Below are 6,981 nucleotides of genomic sequence, written 5' to 3'. Positions count from 1 at the left end.
AAATAACTGGGGGGGGGGAGAAGATATAACAACTACAATCCTTTGAAGTTGTTACAACAAGGAAACGAAAAGGACATTGTTGGGTGGGAGGGGGGAAAGGGAGGAGGGAGGCTTCGGTGATGGGCCATGATAATAAACCACATTGTATATTAACAAAATAAAAAATAAATAAATAAATAAATAAATAAAAGAAATGCAGGAATGAGTGAGTGAAAAGTGATAAGTATATGGGGAGAATATAAGAATGTTGGCCATACAGAACACTAATGTCTTAAGAGTTTAAAAATATATGAAAATTACCTGTCAATAATAGCTAAAAGGGAAGAGCGGAATAAATGTAGTTAAATTGTTGAAAGATTTTGCATTATTTGGGGAGTGGTGAAAGTATGAATTATAGCAGACTAATAATTTATTTTTTTTTTTCCTTTTTGTCTTTTTTCGTGACCGGTAACGGGATCGCAACCCTCGGTGTCGCGCCCGCACTGCGCTCAACCAGAGAGCGGACCGGTCTCTATATGGGATTCAAACCCTTGGCGGGAGCGCCGCTGCACTCCCAAGTGCCTCACTCAACCGAGTGCACCACCGGGCCGGCCCATAGCAGACTAATAATTTTAAAATGAATGTAATCTCTAAGGCAACTATTAAAAGAATAATAAAAGCATGTATAATTAAAAAGCAAAGGGGGAAATGGAGTAATTTTAAAAATCCGATTATTTTAGAAGGCAAGAAATGTATAAAATAAGTAAATTTCTTAAAAATATATTGACTATTTTCATTTCTTCTGCTATGGACTTATGTGTATCTTTTGCCCTGTTTTCTATTTGGTTGTTTTTCTTTTCTTATTGATTTTAGATGGATATAAAAATAGGTAAATAGAAATATGTCCATGTGAATGTTGCAAATACTTTCTTCTAGGGACCAATTTTAAATCTTCATGCCTTCACCCTTAGTCGGAACACTAAGGGGCTGGTTTGTTTACTGACTGCTTGCTTTGATGCTAGTGAGAAGAAAGTCCTACTGAAGTCTTCATGCTTAGCACTCACTGCTTCTCAACAAATTCCTGATGCATCGAACTGAATTGAGAAGGTCAAGGGGCTTAAGCAAACGTGGGGTGCTCCATTACTGTCATTTAGAGTAAGGAGTTATCTGAACCAGTGACAGGAATGGAGACTGGTGAATGGTGAATGCTGAAGGAGCAGAAATAAACCAGGCTAGAATGAACCTGGAGGAGCCCCGCAGAAGGCTGAGACTCCTGAGCTGCTCTGGAAGGGGATGGCTGGAGCAGGAACGCGTGCTGCATACGTAATCAAGGCCAGCAGGTGGCGCTCCAAAGACATCCCATTGCTATCCAGACTCCCAAGACCAAGATTTTGCTTGAGCACCTAGGACGTAAAAACTGAGTGTGTCCTGGGGACCCTCCCAGCCCTAACTTTTTGGCTCTGGGCTTCCTCAGGAAGGGCAGTCCCCAAGATCAAGAACCTGTGGGCTTTTTTTGTTTGTTTTGTTTCCCTATGCTTGCCTTGCTTGTGGGTGCCTGTATAGCACCATCCATTCAATTCAGTTTAGAGCAGCGAGGTCTCAGACTTTGATGAGCAAACCAATGACCTGGTTCTTTTGTGAAAGTGCGAATTCTGATTCAGTTGGACTGGGGTGGGGCCTGAGATTCTTCACTGTTAACAAGCTCCCTGGTGGTGACTCATGCTCAGTAATTCCAAAATTTAGAACATGCTGACTGTGCAAAGCCCCGTCTCTGTGCTACACCGTAGATGAGAAAGCCAATCCAGGCCCTTCCCTCAAAGAGTTTACAGCTTCCTCGAGTAAACACAACTTCACAGAAATGTCTGAGATACAAGTTAGAACATGAGCCCACTTACTCTGTGACTTTGGGAAAGTTGTGCTACTTCTTTGGGTCTCAATTTCCTCATCTGTAAAAAAATGGGAATAGTAAACAACCTGTACCTCAGAGTTATTTGAGGGTTAAAGAAGGATATTGTGCATGAAACTCTTAGCACAGTGCCTAGCACATAGCAAATCTCAGCAAAGCCTGGGTACACTAAGAGAAGCATGGAATTATGTGTGCAGCTCTGGTGGGGTGATAAATTTGAGAGCAAGAGGTGGGGGGAAATCCTTGAGAAGTTGCCATCTCCTGTCAGGAAATCCACCATCTGAGAAGAAGGGGTTTAGGGAGGTGAGGACAGAGAGCCAGGAGGAGGGCAGGGGTCTTTATCAGCTGGCAGCAAACCTAAGGGCTGTTTTTGAGGGGGATTTAGGTGTACCATAGACTAGGCAAGCTTCCTTCTGGAGGTGGATAGGGTGGGTGGGAGCAGGATTCCCAGGCAGGTCGAGCTGCGGCTTTCAGCACACTCCTCCATTTCACATCTTGCGAGAGGAGCTAGGAGGAGCCAAGGTTCACCCTGCCCCTGCCCTCATGCAAGGCTTTGCCACAGCTTGCGAAACCTCAATCCCGCTGCTATGGATTCCTCAGCCCAGGTACCTGAGTTTACCTATGTGCTTTAAATATGAGTGATGTTTCCATAGCATCTCTGAGGTCCACAGATTTTTGTGGACTGTTTTTCTGTCCTCTGCTGGGTGCTCCTGGGGATACAGAAACATATCCATGTAGCCTCTACCTTTACTGGGTGACCTTGGGGAGATAAGACATCACCATGGGAAAGAAATTATCAATGAAGGCCCTCAGTAGCAGTTCTTGTTAAGAAGCACCATTGTTGGGGCCGGCCCGGTGGCGCACTGGATAGTGCGCCGCTTGGGAAGTGTGGCGGCGCTCCCGCCCGAGGGTTCGGATCCCACATACAGACCGGTTCCCGCTCACTGGCTGAGCGAGGCGCGGGAGCAACACCGAGGGTTGCGATCCCGTTGCCGGTCCCCGGTCCGGTACAGGGGCAACACTGAGGGTTGCGATCCGTTGCCGGACACGGAAAAAGACAAAAGACAAAAAAAAAAAAAAAAGAAGCACCATTGTTAATGGTGCTTCTTCTATATGGTAAGACTAATTGACACTTGAGACCTGTAGCCAAGGTGGAGACAAGAGGTATTCAGGGTGACTCTTGAGACCAGCGTGGTCTGATCTGATAAAGACTTAGGGAATGGGCCAGACTTGGAAAGGCAGAAAAGGGACAAACACTAACAGCTAAAGGGGCTGATTGGACTTGCACGGGGCTGATTATACACATTATCTCATTTAAGCCCTAAATAACGCTATGAGGTCAGTACTAGTGTCACCTTCATGTTACAGATGGGGAAGATGAGATTCAGAGATGCAAAGCAACTTGCTCAAGTTCTCACAGTGAAACGTGGCAGTTGGAAGCTTGTGACTTTAAGTTCATTTTCTTAGGTGGGACATTACATGCTGGGCCCCATGGAGATACAAGTGATGTTGACATCTGCTCATCTCCTCCCCTTAGATAGGGACAGAGGCAGGAAGGTGGGCGAGAGGACAGAGCATTTGTCTGGAAGCCCATGGCTGACACACAGGCGGTGGAAATGGGGAACCGTGAAAGCCTGGCCGAGGCATTAGGACTCATGTTTCTTTCCTTTCTCGAGCATTGAAGTCTTGCTCAACTCAGCTGAGCGACGAGACCAAGGGTTGCCTCACTCCTAGACGGCAGGCCCCAGTCTTCCTGGCTCCAACCCACTTCCCGTTCTTGCGTCTCTTGTGTCAGACAGTGATTCTCACTCTTCCTGTTGACTTCTACTTTGTTTCAGCTGCTTCAGCGCGGGCCCCCATTTGCCACCGTGGATCTGATCAGCCCAGGCCTGGGACGCAGGACCAGGTACACCGGGATGGTGGGGAGTCGGGGGTGTGCCTGCTGCTTAGAGAAGGCCTGGGCCACATGTGACACCAGAGAGACTCCAGAGGTCTCTGAGGACCCTCTCTGCCCATGTGGTGGGGGGACTGTCAAAGGCTGAGGTCAGTTTGTGATATTGGTTATGTCACTGTGGGGAGGGTGACACAAAGGATTTGCTTTGATGGCTTCTGAAACCACATCATCTACCAACATCCCCCGAAGATTCTGATCACTTTACTTTGTTTTGTCCTGGGCCGCCCAGGTAGCATGTTTCTGGGTTGAAGAGGGAGCTCTTTGGGTTCAGACAGGTTAACGCAGAACTGACAGAGACATGGTGTGATGCACTGAAACCATGATGAGCTGACCAAGTTAGGGGCTTGTGATGACATCCTGGCTGCTCGGCTTAATTGCTTATGTGCAAATTGCTTCCCTCTGACCCTGTTTTCTAGTCTACAAAATGGCAAAATGTCTTTTTTTTTTATTGGATTTTTGTGGTACTTAAGCAGGAATTATAGGGAAGGTGCTTCGTAAACTGTAAGATTATATTTTTCAGGGGTTGGGGTTACTTTTATTTCACTTCCTAAAAGGAACTAGGCATAGTTTTTCCTGTTAATATGATAGTTAATAAAAATTCAAACAATATAGAGAAACTGAAAGTCTCTACATAATTCTGTCCCTGAAGATGAACACTTTGACATAGAGACTCTGAGACTTTTGAACGAATTTTTTTATGTCAAATTCTACTTACTGTCCTGTAACCTTTTTTCACTTTATATCTCGAGTGTCATCTCATATTAATCCACATATATTTATCTTGTCCTTCTTAACAGCTGCCTAGTATTCCACTGTATGGAAAGACCATAAATCTTCTGTTGATGGGGGTTTAATGGCATTTTGAATCTATTTTTGACTATTTTACCATAAGGGGAATCATATTGTATTTGTTCTTTTGTGCAAATCTCACATCTTCTTCATTTACTTCCTTATTTTGGTGACATACATCTTCCAATACATATGAGGTAAATTTTTTGAGATTTTGACTGTCTGAAAAAAGGCCTTTATTCTCTCCTTATACCTATTTAAGAGTCTGGCTTGATTTTGAATACTGGGTTAGAAATAATTTTCCCTCTCAATTTTAAAGGCAATGCTTCATTGTCTTCAAACTTCTAGTTTATTGTTGTGACATCTTATGCTATTTTGATTCTTGGTCCTTTGTACATCACCTGATTTTATGTCTGTGCAAGTTTTTAGGAGTATCTCGCTATCCCTGGGATTCTGAAATTTCATTTGTGGGTGTTTTTTCATTCGTTATCCTGCACACTCAGGAGACTCTTTCAAAGGTACTCATGTTATTCAATTTTGAATTTATCTGAATTTTTTATTTGAATAATTTCTTCCTTTTCTTTTTTCTTTCTGGTGACTGGCCAGTACAGGGATCTGAACCAATTTCTTCTTTTCCATTTTCTCTGTTCTTTCTGGAACTCTTATCATTTGGATGTTGGACTTTTGGGTTTATCCTCTCATTTTCTTGCTTTTAATCTATTTGGGACATCTATCTTTTGTTATCCTCTTTGGAAGGTTTTCTCAATTTTATGGTCATACCCTTCAACTGAATATTTTTATTTCAACCCTCATGTTCTTGTTTCATGATGTAATGTCCTTGTTTATTTCTCTGAAGACATTTATTAAAGTTTTTTTAAATCCCAGCTTACGTCTGCTCCCTGCATTGAATCTATTGCTCCTGAACTTCTTGTGTTATCTTCTTATCTCTTTCATATTGGTGACTTCCTCAAATGTTTGGTAATTCCTTGTTGAAAGTTCATTTTTATGATCAGGTAACTAGAAGCTAATTGGGGTAGGGTGGGGGGCTTGTTGGTTGTTGGGCTTCGTGTAGGGTGATCAAGTGGGGGAACCCCAGAAGAACTCTCTGATCTCCTACCTGGGGGATACAGGCCGGACTGCTGCATTCTGAGAGGCCATCAGGGGAAAGGTCTCATCATTTAATATGCAGCCTTCTAAGAACCCCCCCTCCCCAAATCTTCTTTCCCTTTATAGTGTACTGACTTAACTCTGCCCTCTGTTGTGCCTAGTCTCCCCAAGTCTGGAGCTTCTCTGGTTTAGTTTCTCTGTACGACAACCCCCCTTCTCCTGCTGGGATGGGAGAGAGATAAATGCCTTGGCTTGTCAATGGCCTGGGCTGTGAAGACAGCCTCTAAATGCTTTGTAAACACACCATGCTTTCAACAGATCTTCCTGTTTTGAGCCCCACCCCACCCTGCTTTCTGAAGTAGCTGGCACCTCCAGTTCCTGGGCCTTTCTGGAGTTCAGAGGCACGATGCTTCTTGCTGCCGATTGGCATTTAGTTTTCATCCTTCTGTGATCCATGGCATCAGCTGCCACTCACCAGTCTACTTCTCAGCTTCCAAGATTCTGTTGACATCTTGTCCACTGTTGTCCCCTTCCCTGAACTCTGTCCGTGTGGGTTTATACCTTTAAAAATTCTTGTTCTTTGTTGTGCAGTTTCAGGAGGAAGTGAAGATACAAAGAATCTTCAAAAAGTTCATGGAAAGATTCATGTTATCATTTAATTCCATTTTTTCCATGAACTTTTTGAAGTTCCCTTGTACATATATGTGTTCAATCCATCGTGGTGACCGAGAAGGGTATAGCATTTTTCACTCCCAGCATTGCAGGGAACAGTCAGTTTTCTTACACTTTTACCAGCACTGGACATTATCATTTGTTTTGAATTTTGCTGATCTGATAAGTAAAAAGTGATAACCTCATAGTCATTTTCATTTACATTTTTAGAAGTTATTAACGATATGGTTGAGGATCTTCTTAGGTATTCTTGGCCATTTGTATTTCTCCTGTGAACCACCCATTTATGTCCATTGCTCATTTTTCTACTGTGTAGGATAATTGTTAAATTATTAGTCTGTGGGGGCCGCCCGGTGGCGCACTGGATAGTGCGCTGCTTGGGAAGCGAGGCGGCGCTCCCGCCCGAGGGTTCGGATCCCACATGCAGACCAGTTCCCGCTCACTGGCTGAGCGAGGTGCGGGAGCTACACCAAGGGTTGCAGTCCCGTTGCCGGTCCCTGGTCCGGTACGGGGGCAACACTGAGGGTTGCGATCCGTTGCCGGACACGGAAAAAGACAAAAAAAAAAAAAAAAA

The sequence above is a fragment of the Galeopterus variegatus genome, unplaced genomic scaffold, assembly GCF_000696425.1.
Source record: "Galeopterus variegatus unplaced genomic scaffold, G_variegatus-3.0.2 Scaffold6841, whole genome shotgun sequence".
In the NCBI taxonomy this organism is placed as follows: Eukaryota; Metazoa; Chordata; class Mammalia; order Dermoptera; family Cynocephalidae; genus Galeopterus; species Galeopterus variegatus.
This window is presented reverse-complemented; position numbering follows the sequence as displayed.